Source organism: Macaca fascicularis, chromosome 4 (genome assembly GCF_037993035.2).
Source record: "Macaca fascicularis isolate 582-1 chromosome 4, T2T-MFA8v1.1".
NCBI classification, from domain to species: domain Eukaryota; kingdom Metazoa; phylum Chordata; class Mammalia; order Primates; family Cercopithecidae; genus Macaca; species Macaca fascicularis.
The window spans coordinates 70719924-70738010 of NC_088378.1; the positions used below are offsets into that span (position 1 = coordinate 70719924).

General features: G+C 38.0%; 1 long non-coding RNA gene across 1 annotated transcript in view; it reads left to right on the forward strand.

Moving 5' to 3' along the window:
• Positions 1–508: 508 nt before the first annotated feature.
• Positions 509–18087, forward strand: part of LOC135970412 (uncharacterized) — a 28611-nt gene continuing 11032 nt past the window's right edge. Inside the window, exon 1 of the long non-coding RNA XR_010586087.2 lies at positions 509–5222. This is a non-coding gene — a long non-coding RNA (uncharacterized lncRNA). The remainder of the gene's footprint in view (positions 5223–18087) is intronic.

The window sequence follows — 18087 nt, forward strand, 5'->3', positions numbered from 1 at the left end:
AGGACTTGGCTCTTTACTTTGCTGCTTTAATGGGCCTAATTAGATCCTTAGGAAAGGCTTTGTAGCTTTGTAGTGCCAAAACGCCCTGGCTTTGGGTCACATCAAAGCTTTAAGTGCCATCTCTATCACTAGGTCTATCACTAGGCACACTTATATGTTCTTTTTGTTTGTTTGTTTGTTTGTTTTTCTTTGAGACAGAGTCTTGCTCTGTCGCCCCAGCTGGAGTGCAGTGGCGCAATCTTGGCACGCTGCAAGCTCCACCTGCTGGGTTCACACCATTCTCCTGCCTCAGCCTCCCAAGTAGCTGGACTACAGGTGCCTGCCACCACACCCGGCTAATTTTCTATATTTTTAGTACAGACAGAATTTCACCATGTTAGCCAGGATGGTCTCGATCTCCTGACTTCGTGATCTGCCCGCCTCGGCCTCCCAAAGTGCTGGCATTACAGGCGTGAGCCACCGCGCCCAGCCTATTAAATTCTTTTAAAATAAAGATATAATGCTTAAGTCAAGGCTAATCTGAGATGCAAATGACAGAACCGCAGTAGAGCAGGACCTCGTATAAAGGACATATTTAATACATAACTTTCCTCTCTCTAATAGGACTGAAGGGGCTTGAATGGAGTTGCATAGCAATTGTATGTTGGCATGCTTCTCTTCGCTTCCTATTAGAGTATCTTCCATTTGATAAACTTCACTTTGTCCAAGACGGGGCACACAGAAGATGCTAAAAAATTATTGGTTTTACTTTTACAACATTGAAACAAATTGATTCTTAATTTTCACATCAAAATTACTTAAGCAGCTGTGGAACCTAGAAGTTAAACGTGATATTAGAGCCTGAATAAATGAATAGAGTGGGAACCTTGGTCCCTTCTTCCACTGGCCTAATAACTCTTGAGGCAGAAGAGGGCATGTCTGAGGATGTGAAATGACTAGCCTATGGCACGGCCAATCCATTCCTTTCAGCCTTCTAAGAATTGATGTGAATTGCAGCCAGATCAATTTGGCTGTGGCGATTGGTATCGATTGTGTTGACGGGCAAAAAGAATGGATTTGCCATGTCACGGAATAGTTCATTTGCCTTTTGTAGATACTACAGTAGTCCAGAAAAAATTTCACAGTGGTGAAAATCAGGAAATGAGGCCTCTTTTCCTGATCCTTTCTTATCTTTGTCTTGCCTTGTGTGACTACTGGCTACATAGCTCCATGTAGATGCTTCCATGGGACATCTGAACATGTTCTCAAACTCATCTTCTTCACTCTAAAATTACTTCCTAATGGTCCTCAGGGGTACTATCATGTAGGTTTGAAAGTTCAGAGTCTTCCTTAACTTACCTCTCTCCTTTGTCTGCCTTCTTTCCATTCCCCAAGCCCATTCTAATTATGCACCAGATTTGCTTCATTCTAAGAAATGTATCTTAAATTCTTACCAGTGTTTTCTATACCCTCTGCCAGCCCTCTTGTCTTGTCTGGAAACTATTCATTCTACCCGCAGTCCTGCTACATATTGCTGTGCATGTTCTCTTTTTAAAATGCTGCTCTGACTGTTTAATTCTATAACTTAGAAATTTCCCCAGCTTCCAATAATTCAGTAGAATCTTTAAGAACCGCCCCTCTGCTCGAATGGGTGACTTTGAAAAAGATAGACATTTCATCTTCTGTACTTTCTTGGCAGGCTAGCAGGCTTGGTGAGGCAGAGATAGAGAGCAGTTCATCAAAATGCATACTCCTCTTTCATAGCCTGGAATTGTCACTAAGTGATAGCCTAGCTCGGGGCTACATTTTACAGTTTCTGCTTAAATCCAGGTGAGACCATGTGTCCAGTTCTCACCATTGGAGTGTGAGTGGAAGTGATGGATATCTGTTCCAGGCCAAGCGCTTGACAAGTGGGAGTATCTTGGCTAGATGAGAAGACTCTGAGGTCTTGGGAGACAGCGGGACTCCAACATGGAATGACCCTAGATACCTGAATCACGAAGTGGAGAAAATATACCAGTCAGGAATATCACATTGATCTATTACATTACCAAAAAACAAATCCGATGGTTTTACATTGAAATTTTGGGGCTCCCCACCACCACACTTTTATCTATGTCTTTTCATCTTCCTAGAAAACCCTGCTTATTCCTCTCTGCTAATCTCAGTTTTACCGTATTTATAGATTCAGTTCAAGCTTTGTTGCTGTTTAGCCTTTCTTAATTATCCCAAACCAATTTGTTTTCTCCAGTCTCTGTATTTCTTCATTGCTTATTTTCCATATTGCTATGCAGTTCTTGTATTGTAATTATCTTTTTGATCATTCTTCCAACAAATATATAAGTAAAAGTGTACTTTGTTTCCAATTACGACTAGAGCCAAAGTTGAAAAATATATGTGTCCGGTTTTCTTAAACTTAGCATGCCTTTGTTGAAAGAAAAAGAAAAAAAAAAGCCTACTTTACTATATTCTTCAAAATGTCTGGTGTGCAGAGTATTATTATTTGAAATTGTTTTGGTTTCGCTGTTTAGACTTGGTATTTTTTTAGAATAAGTGTGCTAATTTAATCAAGTACTTGGAGCACCTTAATGAAAAGGTCTACAGTCACTCCACGGCTGTGGTATCCAGAATCAGTGAAGGTGCTACCTCTCACATTGAAGAGAAAGATCCATCCATACCACCTTTATGGAGCAGGCTTGGTAAATTCCCAGAATTCCATCCCCTAATTGGACTTCTAGGTAAATTTTACCTAAACATGGCCAGGAGGCAATTAATATATGGCAGTTGCTATTGTTACAAAAAAGATTAGTTTTTTAAATAATGGAAGTTTCATACTTTTTCCCCTTAGGCAAGATAGGCACCAAAACATGAATAGGAAAGTTGGGTTCTTCTAACTTAAACTTTTAAACTATTGGATTGTTTTCCAACTATTATACAAAATAAAGTTGGTGGTAAGAAACTTGAGAATGTTGAAGACCAATGCTTTCTGTATTTCATAGTTTTATGATATCTGGATACCAGTGCCTTCACTCAAAAATGACTAGATGATGACTCATATTTCCTTTTTATTTTTAACAATATTGATACTTCTTTCTTTTTCTTTTTCATAGATATTTTCATTTTTACTTTTGTAAAATGAAAAATAATGTTCAATTCAATGTTGGCTGACATTGAATAATAATTCCTTTTCTTAAAATGTACAATCTGAACTTTTACAGCATAAATGATAAGTATGTTAGAAAAAATGCTGTAATTTAATAATACAGATGCCATGCCAAGTAATGCAACACTGAACAATAGTTTAGTTTGAATTTGAATAAACTACATCTCTAGGTAGAGCATGAAGAATTACGGAAATGTCAGAAAGATGTACGTATTTACAGTAAAATTTACTAATGGTGAAAGTGGAATACAAACTCAGTTTCAGTACAGCCATATCGGTATAACATTTTAGTAAAATTGGTCAAAAATAAGACAAACTTGATTGATTATTAGTATATTAGAGCCAAAACTAAATTTTAATTCCTCATAGTTCCTTTTTAATCAGAATAACAGCGGCATTGTGGATTGGAGGACAGTCATTTTGTGGTGGTATGATTAAAATGGTTTATGATAGTTTAATAATATAATAAGGAATAAGATGGAAAGATATTTGAAAAGACAGTTAGCTGCATGCCTATAATAAACTGGATGTACTTTCATAAGAATTTTATCTATGATGCCAAAAGATGTGTTCCAAACATAAAAGGGAAAATTAAATTTGGGGAGGAGGACATTTTTTCTCTCTAAAACATGCCTGACCCAGTATAGTTTATGGCATGCTTTAATCAGAATATTAAAATTCTCACAGTATTATTTATACAGAAGTTTTCTGGGAAAGAGTTATATAGAATAAAATTGTTTTTCTGTTAACTTGTGTAAAATTAAAAGTTATCAAATTTAACTTTAAAAAAAAAGTTGCAAAACAGTTGAAGAACAATTGCTTCTGAGTTTAAGAAACAGATCATCAGAAGTGTCACTGCCAAACTATAATCTCCCGTTAAGAGGACTAAACTCCTTGGCGCTGCTGGTAAGATCTAAAACATCATTGTGACTTAATGGAAAGTAATCACCTTTTGGTAGAAATCACATTAATGTTCCCAACTGATACTTATAAAGTGAACCAATCTGCTGTGCTTAAAGGAAAAATATAATTATACACATACAAAGCAGTGTGTTGAAAATATAGATGTATCCCCCTGTATGTCTTCTGTAACTTTTTACTAGGTGGCAACATTTGCTGTATCTAACCTAGTTACTATAGAAGGCACAAAAAGAGCTCAGAAGACAATTCTAAACAACTGCCATTTCTCTTGCTTATAGATCTTCAGTACCGCAAGAGTGGGCCCACCATTTACTCCTGAGCAGTCACTGTCCTTGTAGTTGTAATTTTGTGCTTGGGTATTCTCCAAAGCCTCTTGTTCCTTTGAAAATTATATATTTTCAAACACTGGTGTTCTGGTCCTCGGATCATGGCTATCCCATGCCTCCTGGAATTTCAGTTAATGTGGTAAGTGTCAGTCTTAGAGACCTCAGAAATCCTTCTATTCAGCCTGACATAAAATTACACAAGGTTTTTCAAAAATTTTTTTCAAACCATATTCTCTATTACTCAGGGTTTAGCCACAGAAGTAGAGTATTTATATAACATATATATGTACACTATGTATATGTAAACTATATATGTGTCTATAGACAACATATATACAGTTATTTTATATGTGTGTATGTATATGTGTATAATATACATATGCTATATATATATATATAGAGAGAGTAAATTAAATTTCTTTGCTTTTGTTACAAGGAGCTTTCACAACTGTGAGTTGTTGTCTCCACATCTGGTGCTGGAGCTCGAAGCCTACAGCACAAGCAGTTAGGAAGGGAAGATCATAAGCAGGCTGGAACCCACGAGCATGAGCTGGAAGCCTGCAAAGATGGACTGAAACCCTGTTTGTTCTTGTTGCCTCTGACCCTAGTGATGAGTCTGTCTTGCAGAAGCCAGGCCTTTCATCGTGGAGTTAACCTGACACCTGGCCCAGGAGTCAGAGGCGCTGAAGGAGGATTCAGGGCAGGTGGATCAAGTTTGGACCCAGATGCCGCTCCACACCATGACGGTGAGCCATGAGCTCAGCGACAGTGTGCGTGAGCTGCAGAATGGCTGCATCACGTCTGCTCTTCCAAGAAGCTCACACAGAGAAAAGGTAAATTCCTTCACAAGGAGCTGAGATAAGAGAATGAGGAAATTGGTCCTAGGCCAGACAAAGAGGAATGTAAGGTTATTAACATAAAGGAAAGTAAGTGTGTGGTTTACGTTCTTTTTTTTTTTTTTTTTGAGATGGAGTCTCGCTCTGTCGCCCAGGCTGGAGTTCAGTGGCGCAATCTCGGCTCACTGCAAGCTTCCTCTCCTGGGTTCGGGCCATTCTCCTGCCTCAGCCTCCCGAGTAGCTGGGACTATAGGCGCCCGCCACAGCACCCGGCTATTTTTTTTTTTTTTTGTATTTTTGGTAGAGACAGGGTTTCACCATGTTAGCCAGTATAGACTTGATCTCCTGACCTCGTGATTTGCCTGCCTCGGCCTCCCAAAGTGCTGGGATTACAGGCGTGAGTCATTGTGCCTGGCCTTGTGTGGTTTATGTTCTTAACATAACATTTATGGACACACATTTTGGCATATGCAGTGCATTTTGTATTCAGTGCACATCTCTTGAACAGCTCTGTGATGCACCCCTCTTCATTTAGAGGATGCACTTTTGCTCATTGCTGTTATACCTGTTGTTCTCGGAATCTCACCTCTACATTTCATCAGTGGCTAAGAATGTGGATTCTAGCATATGCCTATGACTTTTTGGTGAGTGGAACTTGAAATATCTGACAGAAACTGCAAGTCGGTAGTAGAAATAGATTAATCACTAATAAAAAGATTCACAGTTACCTTCCCTTATGTAGCTTAAATTTAGTGGCTGATAGACAAAAAAAGCAAATGGAATTATGAAAAGTGGATGGAATTGATTTTTTTAAGCATAAGGAGTTGTGAGGAAAGACATAGCCATACTGATATAAATGCAGCTTCCAGTAAATCTCATTTCTCTTAGCCGCAATTATGAAAATCCTCTTGAGCATTTCAGCCTGTTGTGAGTTGCTTTGCTGTTTTTCACAACACAGACAATTTCAGTTATCTTAGAAATCTGGAGCTGTCTTCAGCCTGATGCCCAGAAGAATCCACTAGTACTGTGCTCAGGGTCAATTGTTGCTTAAACTACTTTTAGAGTCTATTCAACATGACAAGCAGATCAATCTTTTCAATTCAGAACTGATGAAATTTTACATTTTAGAAAGCATTGCTTGGAGAGTATGAATTCAAGAGATGTATTTTAGGACCAGTTGCTGTTTCTTTTGGTTATTTTACTAGGGCTTCTCTAATTGCAGAACACTAACCTCATTTGAAGCTTTTAAACAGGCTTCATTCTCTCAATATATACGTATGTTCTAGAGTATAAGGAATTAATCTTAGAGCATTATCTTGTAGTATAACCAAGTATTGACACTGATTTTAAGTGGTTCGTGTAGAATAAGGAAATTGACATTGCAGTTGTGTTTATATCTTATTTTTTAAACTTATGTACCCTATGCTGAGGTATGTATAAAAGAAAATGCTAGGGTAAAATGTCCTATTTCTAGGCTACGGCAAATAGAATGAAAACTCACATTGTTTATCCTTTAGATTGACATTACAATCAAAATGCTTTCATATTTGAGTCACAGTAATTTTATCCAAAAATATATTGGAATAAGAGCAAATAAATGCACCTTGGAGAGGTAAATAGGCAGCAGCAGGATCAATGACACTAGTAGTGTAATCACCTGTGGAAAAAGTCTTGATTTTTGTCTTTACGTAGTCAAAATAACAGTTAATTCTACTTAACAAAAGAATTAGTAGAAAAAATTGAATTTTTTCTTATGCTTCCTGAAATTGTTTTCAGTTGACTTTTTGATGGACTATGCAGAATAGACTCACCTGTTTTTAGCCTGAAAATTGGCCTATGACAGTGTCAAAAGGATGCCACTGAATCTGTAATGAGATAGGCAGCGAAGGGGATTGGCATTGAGTCCTGGGTGGAAGAATGGTAAAGAAACTTCTCTTTTCTGTATTTAAAGAGAACAGGGTAATGTTGGTAGGCATAACATTTTCCAATAAGAATTCCTTAACAATGATGTTAGGGCCTTCCAGCAGCCGACATGAAAATAAAGCTAGGAGTCTACACAGTTACCCTATCTGTCCAAATGCTACATCCATGAATCTGGCATTGACATTTTATTTATTTATTTTGCATTTTGCAAAACCCATTTAATCAGAATAAATAGAGTCCTGGGCAGGGTTCTGGCACCCCCACCATGCCAGCTCCAGGTTGCAGCTTTCACAATGGGAAACAGCATCACTTTGTCAACCTGGTGTCTCAGTGAGGTCATTGAAAGGGACTGGTGTGGTCTCAGGTGAGCATCTGTGCCTGCAGGGTCCTGGGAACAGGGTGACTGGGTCTCTGGGCCAGCCTTTGAGGCCCATTGCTGTCCTGTCAGCCATCTCATTCGTCTGTGAGCAGGGCAGGGAGTGGCACAGCCTCCTTCGTTCTGTTTTTACCAACCTCTCGTTTTAACATCAGATATTTTGATTATGAAGCCCATTGAACATTTTGATGTGTTTGACAGAGGTGCTATTGTTGCTTGCTCTCCATTATAGTAAAGATGTCATTAGGAAAGGTTTAAATATGCCTAACAACCCTCCTGCCTGTGGAGAGATCAGAAATGCCACACAGGTACCAAGCAGGAGAGAATGCTCCGAACCGTTTTTTGTCCTCTGCGTTTTGATTGGTTGATGATTTGGCTTCTTTAGAGGCTGCTGAGGCTGCAAAAGGAGTGAGAACTAACCAGCCACTAAATTTTGAAACACCAAGGAGGTCAGAGAAGCTGGGGTTATTATCATCTCTCAGTGAGCAAATAAAGCATTAAACATTTTCAGTCTCATTTTTTGTGACAGAGATTTTGACAGGAACATAAAATAAAAACCTCACAAATTTGTGCTGGTGACAATGATTATAACACGACCGGGAATGGTATAAATGTCAACATTTCTTGAATCGATTTGAAGATTGTGATCTTGCAGACCTCCACAGACACTGCAAATGACTAGAGTAGAATTTCCCCACTTATGATTATTTTATTGGAAGAGGTGAAGAAATTTCAATATAATACCTGACAAAAAAGAATTTAAAACCCACCACCACATTCTGAGGAGTAGGACATTTTCACCTCATTATGAGATTTCTTCCCGAATCTTCCTGCAAAGTATATAAAACAAGCCCAGTAATTTTCAAAGAGAGCTTCATATAATAATATTTTGATTCAAATCAAACTTGTGGTTTCTGTTGAATTAAAAAAATCTTAATCTTTCTGTTGTAGTTATGTATGTTATTTAAGATTTATAGTTAGGCTCTCTTTACCAGTAGCTTTTCATGGAATCATTTTTGGTTATAGAATAATGTCTTCATGCAAAATAACCAACTTTCTTTGGTCATGGACTCTTTTTAACCTCATGATAAAATCACTAGATTAATAGAGTTCAGTGTATTGGTGAAACTTGTACAAAATGGAAATTACACACAACTTTAAAGAGGCATGAGAAAGCAGAGGTCACACATTATCCTAACTATCTGTGTCTTACTTAAAATTTCGTAAAAAGAAGACTTTAAAACTGCTCCTTCCTGATCCTAAATGTTTATTTGAAGGGTCAAAGGAACCACTAGGTGTTGCTCTAAGACAGCTTCCTATAGACAAACCAGTAAATTGCTTTATGGTTTTGAGATTTCATCGGTCATTATAATTTTCTTAAGAATGGTAAGATTAAATCTGAGGCTTAGAAAATTAGCCTTAAATAGTACCATGATCATCTATTAAAATATGTATAGCATCTGCACATGTGCCCCTTCCCAACATCTCTGAAATGCCTTTTCAATGAAAATCAAATATAAAATCCTATGTATTACTGATGGCTGTGTGCACTTAATACCAAAATAACCAGTTTGAATTTGAGACAATCACCTTTCTTTTTGCTATACTCGAATGGTCCCCAACAGTTCATTTGGTTATTAATTACTGACATTACTGAAATGAGAGATGGTTCTAGTATTAGGGAATAGAACTCTTATCTTAGCTGAGGCTTTTACCACATCAAGCAGCTTCTGCAAAAGGAATTTTGGATTTGGGCAGTGTGACACCCATTCTCTCTCTCTCTCTCTCTCTCTCTCTCTCTCTCTCTAACAATCCAGTAACCCATCTGGTATTCTGTGACACTTGGAATACACATGAAATGAGTTTTCTTGGTTCATTGATGTTTCTCCATAGTTGAAAACTACTGTATGCTGTAACTTGACAAATTTAGACTGATCATTGCAAAAGCCAGGACTAAATTATTAGAAATGTAGCAATATAAAAATGAGGCGAACTAGAAGAACTTTGGGGAAGATACTGAATAACGCCTAGTTTCTGCACAGGAATTTCTGTTTAGTTCTGCATTTTTCTAGTTTTGTGAAGGAGAAAAGGATGTAAATACTATTCTGGTAAATAGAACGTTGATATACCATTCACAATGACAAATAGCTGTCTCTTCGAACCCAAATCATTCATAGTTCTTAATCTTTTAATTAATGTAAAGGAATATAAAAAATTAAACTACAATGAATTGTGGTTTTCTTTCCATTTCTTTTTTTTTTTTTAATAAAAGTCTGGGTATGCTGTTTGCCAGAAGAGACAGTAAAGATCCTCTCAGGCCGGGTGTGGTGGCTCATGCTTGTAATCCCAGCACTTTGGGAGGCCGAGGCGGGTGGATCACCTGAGGTCAGGAGTTTGAGACCAGCCTGACCAACGTGGCAAAACCTCCTCTCTACTAAAAATACAAAAAGTAGCTGGGAATGGTGGCGCACGCCTGTTGTCCCAGCTATTTGAGAGACTGAGGCATGAGAATCACTTGAACCTGGGAGGTGGAGATTGCAGTGAGCCAAGATCACATCACTGCACTCCAGCCTGGGCGACAGAGTGAGACTCTGTCTCAAACAAAACAAAACAAAACAAAACAAAAAATCATTTCTCCACTCTTTTTAATTGTGCATCTTTGGCTGAGATCAACTATTGAATCATACATCAAGGACTTAATTTTGTCTTGCTAAGGAAACAGCCCTGTTGATCTAATGCCTTTTTAATATCACCAATGATGCTGATTTATACAGTTTTCCTGAAGAAATATAAAATAGAAAGTTTGCAACTTAAAATATGTCAGATTTTTGTTTGTCATTTTGCACATACTGTTACTATTGAGTGACTATTTAGGCTGAATTTGCATATGCCAACCTTATTAATATATTTGGGGTAAAAAACATTAACAGAGAAATGAACAAGAGTTTGTTTATCTTGGAAGTTAAAGAAATGGCTTCAAGAATTAGGGAACTTGATTTGAATCCAGACTTTGCCATTTTCAAGCAAACTAACCCCTTTAAATCTTTAGTTTCTCACCTGTTAAATTGGGAAAACAATAGCACTGATCCCATGGTGCTATTGTAAGAATTACAAGAAATAAAACATATTAGGACCTGATTCAGTGCCCATATGATAGAAATGTCCAATAACATTATCTTAAAGTCCGTTTTTCTGTGGATCTGTGAATTTGGTCTCACGGAGATTCACAGTGTTCCCTAGAAGTGACTATTGCAAATAACTGAGATTTATCTCCTTTAAAGCACCAAACACCTTTTCTGTTTTACTCCTTCAAGAGCATTCAGGTAAACAGCATGAGTTTGGTGCATACATTCTCACCTATTTTCACTGCTGCTCATAGGCATTTTTGCTCACCTTCTTGATACTGGCTGTGTTCTGGATGATGGAAGTTTAACAGGTGATACCTCTGAGTCAGTGAGGTATTACATCTTCTTTTCTTGTTAGACCAAGAGCAAGATACTTGACATGCCATGTATTAAATGAGAAGACATTGTCATTGCCTAGAAATTCTGCACCTCTGTCTTCAACTTTAGTATCTCCTTCTTTGAACCTAAACTTCCAGTAAACGATCTGACTTCTGTTCCTTCTCTCTGTCTCTTTTCAAACCTCATTAAACTCCCAGGACCTTGATTCTTTAATTTTTCTTTGTCATTAGCCTCTATTGTTTTTATTTTCTTCTCTAGCCTGAGAAAATTACATTACCCATTGCTTAAATTACATTATTTTTAAAACTTTACCCTCTTATCCCTATCATACTTTTATTTCACTCACCTAAAATGTTCCAACTGTGTATCAATGCAATTGTTTTAACAACTTGCTGTTGAACAAGATGGGGGTGGAAGACAGAGGTGCAGTAAACAGATCTAATAGATCTAGACAACCTTACAGAGTGGGGACAGGAAGACCTCTGCAAAGACCAGCGATTTCCTTCCATGTTGCTTGTCATCTGCCTCTCCAATCTCCATGACACTGTCACATGCACTGTGACTACTCTCATTTGGTCTCATGTTCTCCCAAAGCCTCTTTACCTAGCAAACCATTTCACTTCCCACGTCCTAGAGAATCTAGACGTTATCACAAGCTTCTGAACTTCTTGAGTGCTGCCGACCCCATCTATTTCTTCTTTCCTTTTTTTCTGCTAGTTCAGTGGATGAGTTGTGTCTTCTCTTACATGAAATTTTTCTTTGACCTGTGCTCTGCATACCATTCCGTTTTGCCTCTTATGCACCTCTGTCCATCAGTAGTATTCTCTCCCACCTCTCTTATCAATTCTTCCTCTTTACTGGATGCCTTACAAAACATTTCTTTCTCTTGGCTCTCCTGGGCAAATCTGAGTTAATTTGAGACTCTAATAAATAAATAAATAAATAAATAAATAAACCAACCAGCAGAATTAAATAATAATCCACAAGTCCAAACTGATGTAAGTAAACACATTAAAAATAGAGAAACAGTGGAGAAAAAGGTATTTCTTACATAACAACTAATAGTTGGCAAAATAAAATTAGAAAAATCATAATTTGGGATAAAGGTTTTAGGAATAACAGTAAATTCACATATTCTCAAATAATTTCCCCACAAGATACAAAGGGGAAATGAATAACTATATAGAAAAGAAAACCAGCAGATGCCACTTGACTAATGATCACAGTTAATATTATCAGCAATGGGACAAATAGATGTCTGCACTTCCACATATGATGCAATGAAAAGGCCACACCTCACTTTTGTGGTAGTCCTGCCAAAAATGCATAACCTGAATCTAATCACGAGGAAACCTCAGAAAAACCTAAGTTAAGGTAAAAATCTACAACAATAAATGGCCTCCAGTCTTCAAAAATGTGAAGACCATGAAATCACAAAAGAGAAAGAATGTGGGACTGTTGGATTATAGGGGAAAAAAGAGATATGACAACTAACAGAAAGTTCTTTGTGATTCTAGGCCAGATTCTGTTGGAGTCTGGACCAGTATTTTTTTAAAAAATTGCCAAATCTTATTAGTAGGACAGTTGGAAAAGATTTGCATGAGGTCTGTAGCTTAGATTATAATTTTGTATTAATGTTAATGTTCTAATTTTGGTAATTTTATTGTGGTCAAGTAATGAGGAAATGTGTTTACTAAAACACACATATAGAATACTTAGACTATTAAGGGTTAAAGATGCATCATGTCTGCAACTTACTCTCAAGTATTTCAGAAAATTTAATACACACACGATATGGCAAATATAAAATGTTGAGATTTGGAGAATCTGCAGGATTTATGAGAATATTTTTTGCTTTTTTGTTTTAACTGCTTTCTTGGAAATCTCAAATTATTTTGGAATAAAAAGGTAAAAATCAAGCTATCATACTACATTTCTTTCTAGGACTACGGACAAGTACTACCACATCTGGATAATTATCATTTTTCTTTTTTGTGGAGATTGGGCTTTGCTTTGTCTCAAACTCAAGCTTACCCAGGATGGTCTCAAACTCCTGGTCTCAACTCATCCTCTGCCTCAGCCGCCCAAAGTGCTGGGATTGCAGGTGTGAGCCACAGTACACAGCCTTACTTCACAGTTTGCCAGCAGTTTACCTTTTTGAAAACTTTCTTCTGAGCCAGATTCCTCTAACTTTGCATTTGCCACATACTACAGGCATCCTGTGATCACAAGATTCCAAACTAAATGTATCATGCTGTCACTCCCCCTCCTCTCTACTCCTCACTTGCTAAACATGCTCTTGCATCCTTTTGATTCTGGGGAATGATGTTGCAGTCCATCTATGTAGCTGGGTCAGGAACCATTTATCCTTCACTCTACCTCATATCAGTCAAAATTCCTACAATTCCGTAAATGGCTTTCATCTGTTCTTTCATTTTTATTCCCAGTTTTGTATCTATTGATTTAATTTAAACTGTTTTATTTCCTTGCCTGGGTTACTTAACTGTATTACAGATTTTAGACTCAGAGGGTCTTGACTTGGACTTTTGTAAAATCAGGTGAGTCATTGTTATCTGAATGTTTGTGAACTCCCCACATGTATATGTTAAAACCAAATCCCCCTTGTGATGGTATTAGGAAGTGGGACATTTGGGAAGTGGTTGGTGCCCTTATAAAAAGAGCCCTGGAGTGATCCTTTGGCCATTCTGCCATGCAGGACACAGCAAGATGTCCATCTCTGAAACAGGTAGTGGGTCTGTCCTTGGCTGCTGCCTTGATCTTGGACTTTCCAGCCTCCAGAACCGTGAGAAATACATTTGTATTGTTTGTAAGTCACTGGCTATAAAATATTTTGTATAGCAGCCTGAATGGACTAAAGCAGTCATCACATCCCTAAGTCTCAATTTCTTCATTTGCAAAATGAGCGTAAAAATATGTACATAAGGATATTTGTGAGTATCAGATGAGGAAAGGTACCAGGCAGATTTTGGTAGCTGTGGAGGATTATATGGATGCTAGTCGCTTTATTCTACCTTTCTAGAAGTTCACCTCTTATACTGACTCTTTGCTTTTACAAAGCACACACTGCCAGGGTGTTCAGGAGAGAGTGAGTGCATATGGAGAGTAAGGGAGTGAGACTATTCTGCTGGTTCCAGTAAAATGCCTTTCTCTGAGCACAGAGATCTACAAACATGCTCATGTCTATCTCTTGGTATTAAGCAGTCAATAATCATGTCAACTATACTTTTACTTACAATAATATGTAGCATGAAACAGAACCTCCACAACTCCTTTCTTATATTTCACAGGAGTAGCTCTTCAGCTCCTCAGCTTTTTTCGTTAGTTTACCAAAGAACAAATGTGCCTTGGTTGAGATTCAATAAAATCAATTAATTAGGCAACCCTTTTAAGCAACAATGGAAACAGGAGTCAGGAACTGTGTTAATGCCTTGTCTTGGGCAAGACAATGCTCAGCACTTGCTCCTGTACTAAAAGCACAGCCACATGGGTCATTATTGTGTTTGCTGAAAGACTGCCTGGTTATTTCACTGAATGGATGCTGCAGCTCTTGTGTCAGGTTTTATATAGCTAATTTAATTGTTGCCATTGGCAACAGCAGGGGGTCATGTCAGCGACTGATGCCATTTATGCTGCTGAAGCAAAGTCTGTGCCAGCATTTCCATTAGAAATCTGTTTAAAAGAATACTGATTGAGTAAAGAAACAAAGGGGAAGAAAGAGGGTTGAAGAGTTTTGAGGATAATGTAGCTAGGACCACTCTTGTTCATATGGATACAGATGGTACATAGGTTTGTTCATTCATTCATTCAACAAGTATCTACTGAATGCCTCTTATGTCCTAGTCACTATGCAGGATATAAATGTTTAGCAAATAATCGTCCTAGATCTTCGTGGAGCTTACCATCTAGAGTGGAAGACAAATGACAAGTAAATAATACATAAATAAATAGGTAATTACTAATTGTGATTAAGAACTGTGAGGGAAACAAACAGCTGCTGAAAAAACTTTAACTGAATGGGGAGATGGAAGCAGTGAAACATCTCAGGTGGCGATGTCTAAACTGACTTGAAGGGTGAAAAGCACTTGTGAATGGTAGGCAAGTTTGAGTCAGAGACCTGCGCATTTGAAGTTCCCAAGACTAGTGGGGGGTTTGGAGTGTCGAGAGACACAGCAAGCTGGCTTGCTTGGCAGCATTGATCATTCACTTTGGTCATCATGATTTTATAGTAATGCCAACATGTCTCCAGTTTTACTGTTTCCTCTAGCAGCATTTAGCTACACAGGTAAAGGTATGGACAAGATAGACAAGGTTGGGTTCATTAAGATTAAAATGAATTTTTCTTAGGTGAGTGTGATGGTGAAGGGAGAGGCAGGGATTTGAGGGAAGTGCAAGAAAGGGCAAAGGAATAATTTAACAAATCAACCTTAGGATCTAAAATGAAGGACAGAAGTACAGACAGGAGGGCTTGTAAAGATTAAGGAGCAGAGGAAATAAACTGATGGTCTGTGGCTGGAGAGGTAAAGACAGCATTCAAGCGATGACTGTGAGAATGCTGAGGCAGAGAGGGAGAAACATTTTTGGTAATGAGAAGTCAAGAATATGGGAGGGGGTTTAAAGTAAAGACCTTCTACTTAGATTAAGGGGTTGTAGTGTCCTTAGAAGTCTGCCTATGGGCAGGGTGCAGTGGCTGACGCCTATAATCCCAGCACTTTGGGAGGCTAAGGTGGGAGGGTCACTTGAGCCTAGAAGTTCAAGGTAATGCTGGACAATATAGCAAGAACTTGTCTTTTAAAAAAAACAACACACAAGAAAAACAACACACACCCACACACACAAATTAGCCAGGCGTGGTGGTACATGCCTATAGACCCAGCTACTCAGGAGGCTGAGGTGGGAGGATTGCTTGAGCCCAGGAGGTTGAGGCGGCAGTGAGCCATAATCCATGATTGTGTCACTGCACTCCAGACTGGGTGACAGAGCGAGACTGTCTCAAAAAATAAGAAGTTTGCTTATATTGGTAGTTTTATGTCTTTTAGGTTTGTCTTAACCATCCCATGTTCCCTAATATTTTACTGTTGGGGCTATTGGTCACCCCTCATTTCCCACTCCATATGAATCTGTCCTTTCTTGCCCTAAAATCCTCTTGGAAAAATCCATTCTCATTAAAATTTACTTGTTTATTTGCCCCATTCCCTGGATCGTTACCAGCTGATATGTTAGTTAACAAGAGAAAGAAATTCAGTTAAATATTAACTTGGGATGATAGTTTAATTTGTTATTCCAGATAACACATTTGCATTTTAGCAGAGGCTTTTAATAACAAATAGAAAAGAACATCTAACGTAGAAATTTAAGCCAGAGAGAGAAATATTTTGGTGCGGAACATTTTTTTCTCTCACTGTGTCAAATCCTGGGGATCATCACTTAATTTACTTACATGTAGGTTTAATCCTGAAGAACAGATATAAAAGTTATTGTTTTAAAGCTGTAACAAAATTGGAAACATACTAGAAACTTAATCCTATTCTGACTTTTGATGGTAGGGAAAGTAAGCCTTGAAAACAAAATGAGTTCTTCACCTAGTTAATAACGCGGGTGGACAGCTTCTTAAACCCCAGTGTATACCACACAGTATACACTGCACCACTTCTTATCTACTAGAGACACTCAAATTCAACCTTCTCCAGTAGGTAAAAGAAGGTCTTATTATAAAAGATACTCTGAGATGGAGACCTTACAATTTTCTCAAATACCCTGTCCAGTGTTTATTAACCTTTAATGTCTGGAAATTATCCATTTCAATTCAGCAAAGTGTAGTGGAAAGAACAGTGGGTTTGGGATAAGCTGTGGGTTGTGATCACAGTTGTGGAAGGCAGCCTCTGAGATGGCCCCTGTGCCCCCACCTCCTCATACTCATGCCTGTGTGTAATCCCTTCCCATCGAGTGTGGGCTGGACCTCGTGATTTGTTTCCAATGAAGAGAGTATGGATAAAGTACAGAAATGTTATTTACAATATTGAGTTATGTAAAGACTCTGGTTCCCATCTGGAGAACTCTCTTTGTCCTCTCTTGGATTAGGGGAAGCCATTTTGTGAGGCAGCATGTAGAGAGATCCACGTGGGGAGGAGCCAAGGTCTGCCCACAACCCCACGAATGAATTTAGAAGTGGATTTCTCCTCTCTTCTCCATCCCTCACTTGCCAAAGGGTTGAGCCTTCAAGTGAAATTGCAGCCCTGGCTGACAACTTAGCTGGAACTGCAACCTCATGAGAGACCTTGGCCAGAGGTACCAAGCCAAGTTGTGCCCCTATTCCCAACCCACAGAAATGGTGAGATAACGAATGTTTATTGTTTTAAGATGGTTTGGTAGCATACTTTTGTGTTAGTCCTAGCCTTTCTGTGTCAAAGTTTCTTCACTTGTATATGTTGGACAATTGAACCAGATGATTTTATTTCTGGATAACAAGGGAATTTATTGATGCATGAATGGAATGAATGGAATGTCTGGAGGTAGAAAGGGAGGTTTGACCCAGCAGCTTAAAGATGTCACCAAAACACATATTTTCCCCAATTCTGAATTAGATGATCTTTGAGGTGACTTATATATACACAATTACTAAATTCCTTATGTGTTAGCATAAGTTAATTCTACTAATTCTATCTTCAATAATGATGAAGATATTCATCCACAGTTCTTCCAAAAATAACTCTTTATTAAATTATATGAAATTTTAAAGATTTGGTTTTATCTTATTATTCTCCAGTGCTGAATTTACTTATTTCTTTAAACCATAGCATGACAATCCAATGCTGTGTCCCCTAAATCTTATTACACATAAAAGTCTGCAAGAAAAAATACATAGATGCATTTTTGTCCATATGATGTGACAATGGTTTTACAAAGCTTTTATTTCAAAGACATAAACATCTCGACTGGCTCTTAATTTGACAAAACAATCTCAGAGATTCAGCCTATTGACTCTAGATAAGCTGAGCCCCCTGAAGATGAGTTCAGAAGTCTGTTTTCAGTATTTATTTGGACAAAGTGAGTGTGACATGAAGATGACCATGTTCTCAGA